Source organism: Peromyscus californicus, unplaced genomic scaffold (genome assembly GCF_007827085.1).
Source record: "Peromyscus californicus insignis strain IS unplaced genomic scaffold, ASM782708v3 Scaffold_9__1_contigs__length_137607984, whole genome shotgun sequence".
NCBI classification, from domain to species: Eukaryota; Metazoa; Chordata; class Mammalia; order Rodentia; family Cricetidae; genus Peromyscus; species Peromyscus californicus.
Genome location: NW_026294617.1, coordinates 18,810,034 through 18,827,387, shown reverse-complemented (window position 1 = coordinate 18,827,387; position 17,354 = coordinate 18,810,034). Strand labels below are relative to the sequence as shown.

The 17,354-nt window shown below is 44.7% G+C and overlaps 1 long non-coding RNA gene across 1 annotated transcript; it reads right to left on the bottom strand.

Annotated features, from left to right (window-relative positions):
* Positions 1–7: 7 nt before the first annotated feature.
* Positions 8–16,884, bottom strand: LOC128106268 (uncharacterized). Its single transcript, XR_008216641.1, has 4 exons — positions 16,762–16,884; positions 15,408–15,607; positions 8,157–8,298; positions 8–6,688 (listed from the first exon to the last, which is right to left on the bottom strand). It is a non-coding gene; the product is annotated as an uncharacterized LOC128106268 (long non-coding RNA).
* Positions 16,885–17,354: the final 470 nt, after the last annotated feature.

Sequence of the window (17,354 nt, the reverse complement as noted above, 5' to 3'; positions counted from 1 at the left end):
ACACACACACACACACACACACACACACACACACACACACACTGCCGGTGTTAGCACCAAAAGCCCTGTGTGCAGACACGTCTCTCAGTCTGGCCAAACTGGGACTGTTGGGCTATGTCCAGCAGCTGCTGAGGCTCATGGGACAGTTGTGGGATATGATGAGACACATTTTTAAATTTTCATTTGTTCTTTTATTCCTCTACATTATACTTTATTTCACACATCTACTTTCTTTGATTACATCTTGTTTCAAAAACAATATTCTTTAAATAAGAACTTGATTGAGTATAATTTCCATCAAGGTGATTCCAGCACCCTGCTGAGGCTTATGTTTATACCAGATGTGAAGAACTGAATGACGTGGGCCAGTGTTAATAGTGCTTGTTTCTCTGCATATGTATGTGCAGGTGTTAGTAGTGTGTGCACATGTGTGTGGAAGCCAGAGCACAACATTGGGTACCATTTCCTGGGAGTCAATCATCTTGTTTTTTGGAGACCGTATCTCATTGGCGCACCAGCTAGGCTACCCTAGACGGTCAGCTCAGGGATTAGCCCGTCTCTACCTCCTCAGTGCGAGGGTTACATGTGTGCATCACCCTGCCCAGCTTGGCCTGTGGCTTTGGGGGATGGAAGTCAGTCTTCACTTACAGGCCAAACTTCGCAGGCTGGGCAATCTCTCAGGCCCCTGCTGCATTTTTTATAGTCGGGTTTGTACAGTTTTTAAAAACAAAGTGTACTTGTACCAAAGTTCCACCTAGTTTGCCTCTATAAAACGCCACGTCATCTAACATGCTTGCACGTTTACTCTACAACTCCATTCAAAAATCAAGATGGTGCCTTAGGGATGAGAATGGGCTAAGAGGGGCTTGAGTCTTTCCCGTCGTCTCTGGCGTTCAGAATGTCTGTTCTCCTCCCATCAGCTGAGCAGCCACAGGGCAGGCTTTCTTCCCTTCCAGATCGAAATGCCCTGACAACTTCAGTCAGCTCAAGTTGTTGGTTAGATGGTCAGGTACGGGAGTGAGGATGGTAAACCTGCTGCTTGTGGAATCCTTTCTTCCCAGACTTCTCTTTCTCCCTCTCTCAGAATCATAGGCACACATGAGCATGCATACCACTGTGTTCTCCTGGAACCTGATTGTGATTCCTGCCATCAAAGACTCCCTAATACCTCAGAGAAACGCAACTGGAGAAGACATCCACCCCAGAGAGGGAGAAGGGAGAGAGGCAGGTACCTTGTTCTGGTTCAACCAAAGAAGCAGTCATGCCACAGGATGTGAGCCCGGTAAGGCTAAGGCTCCGGACTGCTGAGCATCAGTAAATTCTGTGTCTATGGCAGCAAGGCTGGCTGAGTAACTGGGCTAGGAATGGAAGCCCGGCAGCGGGGCGCATTCTCCTAGCCTGGCTGTGAACTCTTTGTTTGTTTCTGAGACAGGGTTTCTATGTGTAGCCCTGGCTGTCCTGGAATTCATTCATAGATCAGGCTGGCCTCAAACTCTCACAGATCCACCTGCCTCTGCCTCCCGAGTGCTGGGATTAAAGGCATGTGCCACCAAAGCCCGGCCAAAAGTTTAAATTTTTAAAAGTGCATTTTCTTAAGTACTATTTGACCCTCCCTCATGGAGTTTTACTTAACACTACTGTGCTATGGATTTAACTTCCACTAATACAAAAACCAGGCCTAGCTCATTGGAAAGGAGAGTGGAGAGTGAATCTCCTTCCAGCATGGCCACTCAGGCCTGTAGGGATTAGGGATTAGTCCTCCACATCCTCTGCCTGAGTCCCCCAGGGCTATAGCTCTGATGAGGCCCATGCAAGTGGAAACCAGTGCTTCCTAAAGCCTAAGTGTTTCCTCTCTGCTTCATAGAAAGAGTTTGGTTGCCAGTCGACGTTCCTCACCCCTCTGATACAATGAAGGGATCGAGGAAAAGCCTTTCCAAAGCTGCCTTAGCCAGTCCTTGCTGTGTGTAGCACACAGGAGTCACGTGACCATGAAGAGCGACAGTCAGTAGGAAGACAGGTAGGAACAGAAAAGACTGACAGACTTTCAAAGTAAACGGTGTTGTCCTGCCTGAGCTTTAGTTCATGGGATGAATCAAGGACACGTCTGCCTCACAGACACAGATAACCTGAGAGAGGACCCATGGACTCCCTGGGTTAGCTAAGTCAAAGTTCAAATACTCTCCTGTAGGAGACACTTTGAAGAAGCCAGCAGGTGATCCTGCGGCCCCACCTCCTTGAGACTCACTGACCTAGTCTGGGTTCCCGTTTCTCACAGGCTTCTGAGTGCGGTTACTGAGGGAACTGACAGGAAAGTCACAGTGTGAGAGCAGGTAGAAAACAAAAGACACTGATGTTTTGCCAACTTGGTGGAAGCAATCACCTGGGCATCTCCATGAGGGGGTTAGCTGATATGAGAAAATCTACGTTAACTATGGATGGTGTCAGTCCATAGCCTGGGTCCTGGAACACCAGCTAAAAAATCAGCATTCATCTGCTTTCCTGGCTGCAAAACCATGTGACTAGGTGTGTTGCAATGTACATATATTTCTACTCTTATTTGACATGTTTGTATATTGATACAAATGTAAAATTATATTTGTCATACTGTATGTATGTTCTACCTCTGTTTAGGATATTTGGTATATTGATACATATTTAGGATTATTGTCATATTGCATATTGTACTATACATGCCTACCTCTGCTTTGGCTATTTTGTGTATTGTCACAATTTTGAGGTCATTGTCCTTTTACTGTGCATTTGCTTACAGACTGTTTACCCTGTTTACGTGAAGCCTTAGTCCTTAGATTATCTAGGTAGATAAGACTTACAGATTTATAGTCACCTATGCTTGTCATCTCTATAGTTATGTTAATTAGGTTCTCCAGAACTACAGACTTACAGAAACATATGTCAGATGGATAGGCAGTCTTCAAACCTAGAGAATATAGCATTTTAATGTTTTGATAACTTGGAATTCTGTTGACGTGAGACACAATTGCTCCTGGCAGCACTGATCTGAACCTGAGAGAATGTTGGGCTTCTAAGACATTTCCATTTGGAAGTTTGTCTTCATCTTGGCACAAAATGGCCTACTGGGCAAAGAACTGCCCTTGCCTCAACTGCTGACAGTAAAATGGTCTGACAGATACTCTAGGCCTGTAGCCAATTTGAATGTACCAACGATGCACCAACTTTAGGTGACTGTTCAGGCTGCCAGCTGTCTCTGTCTACTCTCGCAGGACTCCCGAAAGTTGCTTGTATCCTTCTCCTGTTTCTCAGGTATTATTATATTCCTTCTCAAGTCTTTGATGGGATTGAAGACTAGCAGTTATAGTTACAATCTTCTTGTGTCTTAGCTAGAACATATTAAGTATTAGATTCAGGTTCTTTAGGATAGGAGACCTTTGGATATGATCTCTGCAACGTGCCATTTACCTATGCTCTAGACTTCTCTGGATTTTAGTATGTGTCTCTTGTTTGGTGTTGTTCTTGTTGGTTATAGTTCCATCTTGTCTAGGTCATTATCCCTTATTCCTCCTGGACAATATTTGATAATCATTCCTATTGTATATGGTTTTGTATTAGGTTAGAATTTTTTTATTTAGACAAAAGGGGGAGATGTAGTGGGTAGCTGTTCCAGCTTTGACCTTGAAGCATTGCCTCAGTGAGGCAGCTGGTAACTGGGATAAGAGCCCTTAAGACCCAAAATCCGACCATTGACCCTCTTGGTTCCTCATGATCCTGGATGCTGAATGACAGACCGAGTCAGAGTTCTCCAGAGAACCCCTCTGGACTGTACTTCACCTCTTCTGGCTCCTGTAACCAAGCCCTTTACTGGCTGTAAGTTACCCCAGAATAAACCTCCTTTTAACTACGTGGAGTTGCCTTGTTAAACCCCCACATTATAGATGCCTCCTGCTCCGGCCAGAGTGACTTTCTCAAACTGTGAGTCAGGGATCCCTTCTGCACTTAGGCTGCTCTGGTCAGGTATCTCATCACCAGAAGAAAGTAACTAACACAGCCGTAGGGAACTCTAGGGTGCACACATGTGCACTGGTTTTGTTTGGATAGGTCTTTCTTGCTTCGCATCTTCCTGAAGTCTTGTCCTGACTAAACAAAGATGTTGTTTAAATGACCATGAAACTGTTGAATTGTGTCAGGTTTTACGACTTCTTTCAAAGCCAACCCTTCTCTGAGGGTTACTGAGTACGCCTTGATTGGACAAGTGGTGAGATTTGCATCCACCATGCCAACTTTCCTTTGCTGCCCCTTCTCATCAGCTGAAGCATGCTCACTCAGGCACATCAGCCTGATAGCGTGAGCCTAGACACCCCAGCTACTTTTCACCTGTAGATTAAGGTTAGCATTGGATTCTTTGATGTAGCCTTGTTACTCGGGTGAATTTCATTTTGACAATCAGATTTTGTTATGCAAATTAGCAACAATTATTTTAATGACTGTGAATGGAAACACATGAACCTGGTGTGGTCACTTTGTGACTCAGGTGACCTGACAGTAGCTGTTGGTTGTTTTAGCAAAAATGTCACCTCATGAGGATGTGTGGGTGGAAAGTGTTCATGGCTCTCTATGCCATGTAACACAGCCCCAGTGGCTCCTGGATGAGGCTGCTCTGTGGATGTTCAGAGCTCACACACCTCAGGAAGGGACATGCCTGCCCAAAAGCTGGCACCCAGGCTTACTCTTCTTTGGCAATCTACAGAAGCCTTGTATTGGCTTTTGTCGCTTTGACTGGGAATAAACACACAGAAGCCCCACCGCGCCCCACACCTGGCTTTTTCGGGATTTCTCTTGTGTTGCAGGTTGAGCCACACCCCCACACTCCATTGTTGTGCACTCATTATGACACAAAAAGGCCAAATGGTCTGTGTTTTCCCCTCTGGACAGCAGCATACAATGAGATTCCGCAGCCTCAGCACTGGTTCTTCACTGGAAGAGTCCCACTTAAGCACAGGCTTAGCGCTCAGCTTGATTTTTCCCGGCTATTGGCTCTCCATTTATAGCTGCATACCGGGAAATCATAATGCCTGCAAAACACCATTGTATTCTGCATAGCATCTGAACAGAACACAACTAATAGAACATGGAGTTTGGACCATTGTAGGATCTTAACAGGTCACCCTGCCCCTGTTCTCCAACGTAACCTACATAATGGTGACCAACTAAACCAGCTAGACTCTGCCACTAATCAAAGAAAAGCCCGACCAGAATGTGTCCCCCACAGAGAGTATAGCCTGGCATTCTAAATGTAATTTCTAGGGAGGATGCCTCAGCGTCTGATTATAAATTGGAATGGTAACATTAGAGCAGAGTTTCTGCTTAAGCCAAGCATGGTGGCTGTGAAGGGCCGTCCCACCCCCACTTTTCCCCAGGGTACTCTTGAGCAGGAGCAGCAGGAAATATTAGAAATAGAGCAAGAGAGAGGCAGACAGAAAACACAGGGTAGCCTCAGGAGGGCCTGGATCCTTATCCATCGGCCCTGACTCTCTCTGCCAAAGGGCTTTTAAAGGAACGCCAAGGGGTGGAGCAAAAGACCTCCCCTAACACAGCCAAGTGCAGACCATCTCAGACACCTGGTAACCATGCATGTGGTCAAGCCATCCCCTCACACAGCCCTGCTATGTAAAGCAAGCTCAGATCTCACTAGGAAACCTCTGTGGACCCCAATAGGTGGCCACACCTTTAATGCCACCACTTGGGAGGCAGAGGCAGGTAGATGTGATTCCCTGCACAGCGGTTCTCAACCTGTGAGTTGGAGGTTGACCAACTCTTTCACAGGGGTCACCTGTCAGACATTTACATTACGATTCATAACAGTAGCAAAATTACAGTTGTGAAGTAGCAATGAAAATAACTTTATGGTTGGGGGTCACCACAACATGAGGAACTGTGTTAAAGGGTCCCAGCACTGGGAAGGTGAAGAACCACTGGTTTAGAAGAGGAATCTGTGAAAGTGGGTTGCCAGGCAGCTGTTTTTCATCCCTGCTTAAAGATTAACTTTTTTTTGAAATATGACTGCTGAATGATAGGATAGACTTTCTACCCGTAATATGCTATGGAAATGAGCCATGGAAGATGCTTCGTATGTCCACCACATCCTTTTAAAGAAGTATGGTAGCCTGTTGGATAGCTAGATGGGCTGAATGGGAAGAAGAACAGATGGTAGCCTGAGGAACATCAGTCATGAGGAACCAGATGGATGAGCGTTGACACACTGCTCCCGTGTGGTGTCAGCCTGTGATGTGGTTTTAGTGTTACCCAGTGAATCCTAAAGTAGCAACTGACCAGCAGTGGGATGCGGACTTCAAAGTCAGCAATGTGGGGGCTGAGGGTTAGCTCAGTTGGTAAAGTGTTTGTTTGCCTTACAATCATGAGGAGCCGAGTTCGATCCCCAGGAACCTACTTTAAAATGCCTGGGTATGGTAGTGTATGCTTGTGAGCCCAGCGCTGGGGAGGCCGAGACAAGAGGATCTCTGGGGCCTTCTGGTTGGCTCAATTGTGAGCTCCAGGCCAATGAGAGGCCCCACCTCAAAGAAGGTGGGTAGAGTTGCTGTGGGTGATGCCTCCAGCCTCCACACACACAAAGTACAAATGTGCACACATACAAAGTCAGAAAGCTTCTTGGCAAGCAAGAAGTCCTCCAAACTGATCCCAGGTGACAGGTGACCTGTAAACAAATATGGGGGTTAATTCAAAACAGCTGGAAGGTAAGCAGAAATAAGAGGCCCACTGCCTGTTAAGTGTCATAGGGGAGAAAGACGGGGAAGCAGGAATAACAAACATCTGGACAGACGCCGGAAGTCCACACTGAGCTGATAAGATAAGGAGGCTGAAGCCAGACAATTCCTAAGGCAGCACTTAAGAGGAAAACTTGTTCCAGAAATGGCTAGGAGGAGATCTGAGGAGCAGGAGGAGAGGAGGGTGGCAGGCTAGACGTCTGCCCAGAAGCCAAGGGGCCATGCTATTCCACTGAGCTGGAACTGTGGCAGCTGGGACAGATAGGCAAACCAAATGCATGGCTCCTGCATAGAAAAGAAATTCAGGATGCTCCAGTATAGAGCAGAGTTCAAATTTGTTAAAAACAGAAAGAAGGGGCTCAGGAAAAAATAGAGATGAAGGGTTCGGGCTTCTTTGAGACAGAACTGCAATTACATATCTTGGTAGTAGGCAGCAATACCACTTTGGAGGGTCTCAAGATATTCTCAAAGAGTTGCTAAGAAACTTTGCCCTGGGTCCCTCCCCTCTGTGCTCAGGGAATCCCTCAGAAGAGGTGGAGGAGGGATTGTAGGAGTCAGGGGGGTAGAGGACACTAGGGCTCACCGAGACCGAAGCCACAAGCCCGGGCCCTGCGTGGGTCTGCACCAGGTCCTCTGTGTACATGTTGTGGCTGTTAGCTTGGTGTTTCTGTGGGGCTCCTAACAGTGGGATTGGGTGTGTCTCTGACTCATTTGCCTGTTCTTGGGACTCTCTTCTTCCTGTTGGGTTGCCTTGACCAGCTTCAGTGTGAGGACTTTTGTCTTGTCTTATTGTATTGTATTTTTTTTTTGGTCGTATTTCATTGTCATCTCTTGGAGGCCTGTTCTTTTCTGATGGGATGTGGAGGGGAATGGACCCAAGGGAGAGGGGAGGTGTGGGGAAGCTGGGAGGAGTAGAGGGAAGGGAAACTGTGGTCAGGATATATTGTATGAGAGAAGAATCTATTTTTAATTTTTAAAATGTGCTAGGGATCTAAACAGAGAATTCTCAAAAAAATGTTTAAAGGCTATGAAATACAAAAAAACAGAAGAAAAGAAGAAAGGAACTATCCTCCTTTTCTCTCTTTTTTGATAAATAAGATTACAGGATGGCTCTGGGGGTGCCTTGGACAGGACGGCAATCTAAAAAGGGAGACCCAGGGGCCACCAGGGTTACACAGGGGTTTAAGACACGTCTTTACTAATGGGGGTGCCGGGGGAACCCTAGGAAGAAATGGAGGCCTAGAGCTGGAGCGTGAGGAAGGCCTAAAGCATTCTGGCTATGCTGGACTTCTTGGCTCCTAACTGGAAGGAGACTTCCTCTTCGTTCCCATGTCCCCATGACTCTGTCTGTCTTCACTCAGAACTGTAACTTCATGCCTGTGGGCCCCAAGGACTTACTGTCAAACAGAAGCGCATGGAAGATCCACGGTTCAGAGAGCTCACTTTGTACCCGTGTGGAAGGAGTTCTGAACAGAGAAGGGCAAGATACTGGAAGATCCTCTGGGAGACAAAGGAGCTTGTGCAGGATAAAGGGGGAAGCCTGAAGGGAGGCAAGGGAGAGAGACAAAGAAAAAGGGCAGGGTTAGCTGCTGAGCATCCTGAGTTGGCTTGCCTGTGTTAACAAACAAACCTATATAAACAAACAGAAAAACAAAACAAAAAAAAACGAGAACTCAGCAAGGTGTGAGGAAGGAAGAGAATGGAAGGGGAGGGGCGAGGAGGGAAGGGAAGTGTTCTAGTCACTCTTCTGTTGTAATAAAACACCATGACCAAAGCAACTTACAGAGGGAAGAGTTTATGGGCTGATGGTTCCAGAGGGATCCATCGCCATCATTGTGGGGAAGTGTAGCAGCAGGCAGACACAGCGATTGGAGAAGCAAGGTGAGAACTCCCATCTTAAACTCCCAGAGGGACGCAGTAGAGAGCAAACGGGGGTGGCACATGGCTTTTGAAACCTCAAAGCCTGCCCCCAGTGACATCTGCCCCCAGTGACATACTTTCTTCAACTGGGCCACAACTCCTAAATCTCTCAAACACAGCCACCAACTTGGTAACCAATATTCAAATGACCAAGACTGTAGAGGACATATCATTCAACGACACATGCACACATATCACACACACACACACACACACACACCAAAAGAATGAATAAGTAAATAGAAAGTAAGGTCCAAAGTCAGAAGAAAAGCCAGGAGGGTCTTCCATTGTAGCCACAAGCAGGACTTTCTGAGGAGCAATTGATTCTCTGGACACTACTGCGGCCTGGGGAGGTCCAATGGAGATCTTTGGGAGGTGGCTGCCAGGACTTTGCTTTGACTTGTTGTGACTCTGGGGAAGGTGTAGAGTAGGAGAACTTTGCTGAGCTCAATGGAAGCTCTGTTCATCACTCCTAAATAATTTTTCCTTCTAGAATAGAGAATCACCATAATTGTATTCATCTCGGACAATCCCAAGCTGCTAAAATGACAGTCTAGACTAATTACTCCCTGCTCAGAGATCACATTCTACAGAAGCTGTGTGGGACTAACCCAGTGGACTCAAGTCCCAGCTGGCCAAACCCACTCTCCTAACTACTGTGAGTGTATGAAATGGCCTTACCAAGGGGAAGGAATTCTGTTTGCTAAACCTTCCAGAACACACTGGTCTCAGGAACATCCTGGAAATTCTTCACCCTGAAGCATGCACCCCTATCCTGTCCACATGACTGGAGGAATGACCACTGTTTATTAACTAAGAGTGAGCTCACAACCCCAGTTCAAGTAAAATCCAGACTCTGCCAAAATATTACTTTCCTCTGAACTGTCTCCAAACCCTCTCAGGAGTCAGGGCTTCAGAATTTTGTCACCAAAATTAACTAAGGGGGTGTGGTGTTTGAATGAGAATGGCCCCTGTAGGCTCAGATATATCACACCTATTGAGACATTAATAAGTAAAAGGCCTGTTCTCACGTGGACAGGAAAGGAGAGCTTCAAAAGAGCAGCCAAAGACAGCAGCAAAACTCTGCTAAGAGAATTTGCGGTTAATTCCCATTTACTAACAAGTGTTTGGTTCTGGTTCCAGAGCAATTCACACAGAAGAGTCAACCACCTGGGACATGGCAGGGTGCTGCCCGGCACCTTTCTGGATCTCTTTCACTTCCACATTCTGGTTTCCATTCTCCGATGCTCACATGGAGCAGATATGAACTCCCACCCAAATCGGCTGCTGTCTGACCATTTCTTTGGGGTGTCACTGTCAGCAGGAAATCGGGGTTCCTATTTGTGAGTTCTTAGCCTCATTGATAGAAGAATTTCAATCAATGGTCATCATGGTGCTTTGAATTGTGTTTACATGAACCTGAGAAAAAATTCAATCTTGTTTTCAAAACGTGTGTCTCAATTGCTCTCACTTCAGCTACATTCCCACAGCTGTTTTTATTTGAAAATCTAAGAACAGAGGATTTAAATTTGAATGAAAATGAAGAGATGCTGCCATTCACTTCTCTTCTTCCTGCTCTTTGTCGTTCTTGGCTTTGCCCCTGAAAGGACGGGAAGGGCGCACCACTGGTCTTGCTTCTAGAAACATATTGTTCCTTCCCTTCCTGCTACGACATCCAACACATCTGCTTTCTGTTTTTATATCATAATTACTGGTACTTCCTTGAGAGGAGATCACCCACAGGTACTGAAGCCACCCAGCTCTCCTGTCCCACCCATCCTCTCGGCTGATTTGAAAAGGGTCAGACGGCTCCTTTGGAAGTGTGGAAGGGGGCTATGAATTGCATTCCAGCCTTCTAAACTAAGCCTTGACCTCTTCTAGGATATAGACTAGAAGATGAAGCCCATGTTTTCCCTTGCCATATGGGGGGTCCATAGGCTATCTAGTGCTGCCCAGCACATGTAACCACTCAAAACTCCACAGTGGACCTAAGGGGAGGCGGCACATCTCTGTAGTTCTGAACTATGTAGCAGTAAAGACACCCCAGTAACCCTTGGCAACTGCTCTTCCAGTAGAACAACACCCAGTGCCTCCCTCTTGCTGGTAATTGTCTGACAACCAGAGCTTAATGCCTGAAAAACCACATGGTCGAAGGAGAAAACTGACTCCAAAAAGTTGCCCTCTGACCTCCACATGGCCACACAGGTATGCACATGTAAATAAAATAACTATCATGAAATTTTTTAAATAAAAATTATAAAGGCCAACTTAAACACAATGGGTGTTAGCAAGTCGCAAGCCGGTACATCCTTAAAGCAACCAGCCAAGAATAAAACTCTATTCACCACCTCATGCGTATGCCTGATGGGCATATATATATGCTCACAATTATGGACTGTGTGGCTAACACACACACAAACCACCCAAAGTTATATACCAGCCCATCAATCAATCCAGGCAAGGGTCCACCCCTTCCCTTCCTTGAGGAACAGCTTCTTCCCTCCGCTAAACTCATAACCCCAAAGGAGTTCTTGAACTGCCTGCTTCAGCCAGCTCCCACTGTGTGTGTGCACACTGCATTTTCAGTTTTGTTGTTGTTGTTGTTTTCGAGACAGGGTTTCTCTGTGTAGTTTTGGTGCCTGTCCTGGATCTCACTCTGTAGACCAGGCTGGCCTCGAACTCACAGAGATCTGCCTGCCTCTGCCTCTGGAGTGCTGGGATTAAAGGCATGCACTACCCGCCGGCCGGCACACACTGAATTTTCCTCTCACTTTAGTAATCTATGCTTCCATTGCCACTACGCTCTGCTGGTGCTCAGTCCCCACTTGGGAAGCTAGGGTAAGAAGATCACTTCAGCCTGGGACTCCAAGAGCAGCCTGGGTAACACAACAAAGCCACATCTGAACGAACGGAGGCCATGAATGTGACTGGACCACGTGAGCAGCACAGGTGAGGAGGGAGACTAGGCAATGAGAGTCCCTGGCAGCAGTGACGGCATTGCTAGGGTTGGGCTCCAATACCACACATGTTTGACTCAAACATCCTTAGATGTTTCTAAAAGCTGCTTTCCCTCTGGCTGATGACTTTATAGCAAGTCTCTTCTACGCACGACTTCAAATTGTCCATCTGCACAACCCTGGTGTTGGCAATCACACTTTGGCTCTGAAGTCATCAACATGGCCTCCACCTTTGGTAAGTTTGCTTTCCCTTGTGTGGTAATATAAATGAGAATGCCCTCCCCCCCAATAGGCTCATATATTAAAATGTTCAGTTCCCAAGTAGTGGAACTGTTTGAGAAGGATTAGGAGGTGTGGCCTTGTTGGAAGAGGTATGTCACTGGAGGTGGACTTTGAGGTGTAAAAAGCCCATGCCAGACTCAGTGTCTCTCTCTCTCTGACTCAAACTTGCAGATCAGATGTGAGCTTTCAGCTACTGTCCTAGAGCTAAGCCTGCCTGAAACACACTCCCTGGCATGATGATCATGTGCCATGATGATTATGTTGATCACCTTCTGAAACTAAGCAAGTCCTTAATTAAATGTTTCCTTTAGAAGTTGCCTTGGTCATGGTATATCCTCACAGCAATAGAACAGTAACAAAGATACCTTGGAAGGTTTAGAGTTATGCTTTTATCACCTCACGTTGAGGCCACATCAACTCAGCTTATTCTACTGAGACCCAGGTCATTGCCATTGCACAAGTCATCCTTTGACCCACTCCATCACTGTCGATAAACTACAGGACCTGTGCCTTGGAAATCACAGGCACCCCAATGCCCTGGAAAGACAAGGACATCCTGTGAGGAGACTGAAACACAACTAGATGCAGGAATCTTCTGTAAATACTCTGACCTTTCAGCAGTCAGGAATGTCAATATCTTTGTTACAAAGAAACCATTTTCCACATAGTAGGTCCCTAACACAATGCTCAGTAAGTTCCTTGAACGCAAATATATAAGGTACTGTAGCCTCTTCCTGCAGTAGAAGCATTTTAACACATTTACAAAATAACTATGGCTTTGAGTGGCAGTGTAGTGGGAGATATTTCAGAGCTCACCCAGCCTAAATAGCTATTCTCTTGTCCCTTATCACTTATGATCTGGTACACAAGGATATCCTACAGGACCAGTGGCAATAGAATAATTATAATTTTAAAAACTGAAAGATTTAGGAGAGTCTTCAGCATGTCATAGTCTTCCTGCTGAGGCCAATGGAGAACCAGCCCTCTTCAGATGGGATACTTCGTCTCAACTATCCAGTCACTAACATATATCTAAGACCTTGCCATCAATGTCACATGACCCACTGATTGATAAAGAAGCTCAAGATGGTTCTAGAATACATGCTGGTCTTAGCTCTAAGCCTATCCCGGAATGCCTGGGAAGGAAAACAACTACATGTGGACAAAATGTTGCAGAGGACACCTTGTTTATGTTGCCTCACAGGAGAGAGAACCACAGGTGAGTATCTTCAAATGATAGAGATAAATAGTTTGGTTAGATGTATGAGTCTTGGCAAAAAAAAAAAAAAAAAGTGTGGTGGCTTGAATAAGAATGGCCCCTATAGGCTCATATATTTGAATGTTTGGTCACTAGGGAGTGGAACTGTTTGAAAGGATTATAAGGATTAGGAGGTGTGGCCCGGTTGGAGGACGTATATAACTGGGGGTGGGCTTTGAAGTTTCAAAAGCCCATGCCAGACCCAATGTTTCTCTCTCTCTCTCTCTCTCTCTCTCTCTCTCTCTCTCTCTCTCTCTCTCTCTCTCTCTCTGTGTGTGTGTGTGTGTGTGTATAGATCAGGATGTAGCTCTCAGCTACTGCTCCAGCAGCATGCGTGACACCATGACCCCTGCAGTAATAATGGACTAAGCCTCTGAAACCATAAGCCAGCCTCCATGCCTTGGTCATCGTGTCTTTTCACAGCAATAAAAGAGTGACTATGACAAAAAGAAGTAAGGAATTATCAACAAGAGAGGTTGAAGAAAAAAGTCTAAAGGAATACTATTCAAAAATACACTAAGAGAACAGAAAGGCCAGCAAGATGGCTCAGAGGTGCTTGCCACCAAGCCTGACAACCCAAGTTCAATCTCCGAATCTACATGGGAGAAAGAAAAAAATCCTTTCTCACAAGTTGTCCTTTGACCTCCAAACAAGCCATGCAACACACACACACACACACACACACACACACACACACACACACACACAATTATTTTAATAAAAGAATGCAGCTGCATTCATTGGAACTCTCAGTAATGAAAGCACTCGATAATTAGGTTATTAAGATCACCTATTATTCAAGATGTTTGCTCTTTCCCTTTACTGAGCCAGTAAGAGGTCACAGGTATGATGCTCTAGTCTTCAAGGAGCAGAAACCAGAGCTGAACCCCTAACAGGGCAACACGAACATGGCAGAAGTAGTCCAGATCAGATGCACAGGCTTCCATGCATCCTAAGAGGGACAGTTCTCTTTCAACTTTCAACAACCTTCCTTTGGGCTATGCATTTGACCACGATGCCTGCAGCCAGTTCTTTGTGCAATAACTGGCGTGTGCTAAACAAACATCTGCATCTCCAACGTGGTACCCTACACGTGTCATTTAACCAGAAGAAAATGAACTGGGGAAAAATGAGAAAGGTCCCCTGCCCTTAGAACTCACTGGGCCACCCTCTGCCCACCCCTAAATAGCTGGCTTGGTTAAAGAAGACACACTGTGGAACGGTCTCCTAAAGACTCCGGAACTAGGTAAAATCTATGTTGGACACATGGGCAGCTGCCCTACTGGGGATGTTGGGATGACTATTCTTCTTTATCAACTTGACTGCATCTGAAATTAACTAAAACCCACATGGCAGGCACATTTGTGAGGGATTTTTTTTCTTAATTGAATCATTTGAAATGGGAAGACCCACTTCTAATCTTTGAGGCAAGAAGATAGAACTTTAATACAAATCTTTTGAAGATCCACCCTTAATCTAGGCCACACCTTCTGCTGGTAGCCTATATAAAGGACATGGAAGAAGGAAGTTTGCTCTTTGCCTGCTTGCTCTCCCTAACAAGTTCATTCCTTCACTGGTAGTAAAGTCTACTTCTTTGGGATTCTGGCATATACTGAAGACCAGCTGAAGCATCCAGCCTCATAGATCAAATAACTACTGGATTCTTGGACCTTCCTTTGGTAGACAACCATTGTTGGACTAGCTGACCTACAGCTGCAAACCATTCTACTAAATCTAATAGACATACTTATCATTCTATAGGTTCTGTTCCTCTAGAGCACCCTGACTAATCCAGATGCCATATTCTCTAAATGTAAGAGATGCACTATTTCCTCAGGAACCAGGACACCTGGGTCCAGTAGCAAAGGAATTGAAAAAGCAGCCTTTCTCTGTTAAAATTGTTTCCAGTATAATTTGCATTATCTCTATTAGCTTATATGTTTTATTAGTCAATGATAAAATATTTTATTTCTAGGGAGAAACAATTCCCTATCAAACCAGAAGTTAACTTTGCTACCTGGGAGGTCCAGGCACCAGGATTAACACACATTTTTTTCATATCACAATGGCTGCAGTGATTATTTCAAAAGGCAAAAAGAATAAAAAAAGATATCTGCTACATAAGGGATATATATGGAATATCTGAACCCCTGCATTGATACCCAGAAAATACATGGAATATATTTCACATAAACATCACCACCAAATGACTGGACTCTAAGAGAAACTCACAGTGAATAAGCGCCTAGGAAGAAGGAAAGCCCCGGTTGGAACACCACCTGGAGGCTCCTACTTTGATGCATGGCCTCCTCATGTTTGTAGAGTTAGGGAGAAGGACCAATCCACCCAGTGATGACCTGGTGGGGCACTGCTATGGGCTATCAACACATGTCGTTGTCCTCGGAAGGCCACAGGGAAGAGGGTCTCTGCCTCTAGTAGAAACAGGGAGTATAAAGGCATTAATTCCAGTATTAATGAAGATGGCAGGAGGGACGGGAGCAGGAAGCATTTATTAAGTAGAAAGATAAGAAGGCAATGTAAGAGAAGAAACCATAAAAGACACCAACAAATAAACTCTGATAAAGATAAATGTGACTGGGCTGGAAAGATGGCTCAGTGGTTAAGAATATTTACTGCTTACTCTACAGAGGACCCAAGTTTAGTTCCCAGCACTTGTGTGGGTGGCCCACAACCACCTATGACTCCAGCTCCAGGGAGTCCAGTGCCCCCTTTTGGACTCTGAAGGCACTGCACTCACATGTACATACCCTCTACTACACATACACACAATACAGATAAACATTATTTTAAAATAAAGAAATACTTTCTTTCTTTTTTTTTTTTTTTTTTTTGGTTTTTTTCGAGACAGGGTTTCTCTGTGTAGCTTTGGAGCCTATCCTGGAACTCACTCTGTAGACCAGGCTGGCTTCGAACTCAGAGATCCACCTGGCTCTGCCTCCCGAGTGCTGGGATTAAAGGCGTGCGCCACCACCGCCCGGCTAAGAACTACTTTTAATGACAAACGTGACAACGATCGCTAAGGGCAAATATATTAAATTCATCTGTTAAAAGGTGGAGACTGTCAGGTTTCAGAAAAGTCCACGTACAATATATTCACCCCAACAGTTATACCTGTAAGTTAAGAAACTTAAAGTAACTGTGTGTAAACACCAAGACAAGTAAATATTAACACAGCTCCATTGATAGTAAACAAACAGACTTGGAAACAAAAGGAATGTTTGGAAATAAAGACAGATGCTATATAATAATAAACATCATTTTAACATTTGCATTTGGGTGAAACAATGAATAAATAAGTTGCCTCTAATATATAGTAATTTTAAACTTGTATGTACTTAATAATCAGTTATAGGAAGTACAAAGTATTTCAAAGAGAAATCAACAAACCCACCACTTCATGAGACTGGTATATTCATTCATACTGAATTCACTTGAAACTGGTGAATCAATCATACAAGAGCCATTGAGAGGGCAGGGTTGTAGTTCAGTCAGTGGTGTGTTTGTCTAACATGCACACACCGACACCATGGATCAGTGCCCAGCACAGCACAAACTAGGCACAAACCTGTGATTCCAGGTTCTGAAGGTGGAATCCGAGCAACAGAAGCTCAAGGTCATTTTTAGCTTCCTAGAGTTTGAGTCCAGCCTGGAATCATAAGACTCTGTCTCAAAAACAAAAAAAGGATTACTAAAAAAAAAAAAAAAAAAAAAAAAAAGTAGTTTTTTGTAGCAAAATGTTCTAAATTGACTAAGGTGAGATTTACACAGTTTTTTTAATTTTCTAAAACTTTAAACTATGTTTTTAAGTGAATTTTATATTAAAAAATTAGAATTCAACAAAGGTGCTAAAAATTCAACTCAATTCAATTCAACATAAATATGAAAAGCATGTGGATCTCAATAGTAGCCTGCACCAGCCTATTAAGAAAAAACTCAACTTAAACACAAATGAACTATTTAGAAAGTTCTGCTTCACAGGGACCACCAAGTATATCTAAACTAATAAAGAACTGATAACAGATAGGTCATGTGTGCTAAATACAAATAAAATGAGAAAGTTAAAAATTATTTTTAGGCCAGGTGGTGGTGGTACATGCCTTTAATCCCAGGCAGATCTTTGTGAGTTTGAGGCCAGTCTGGTCTACAGAGTGAGATCTA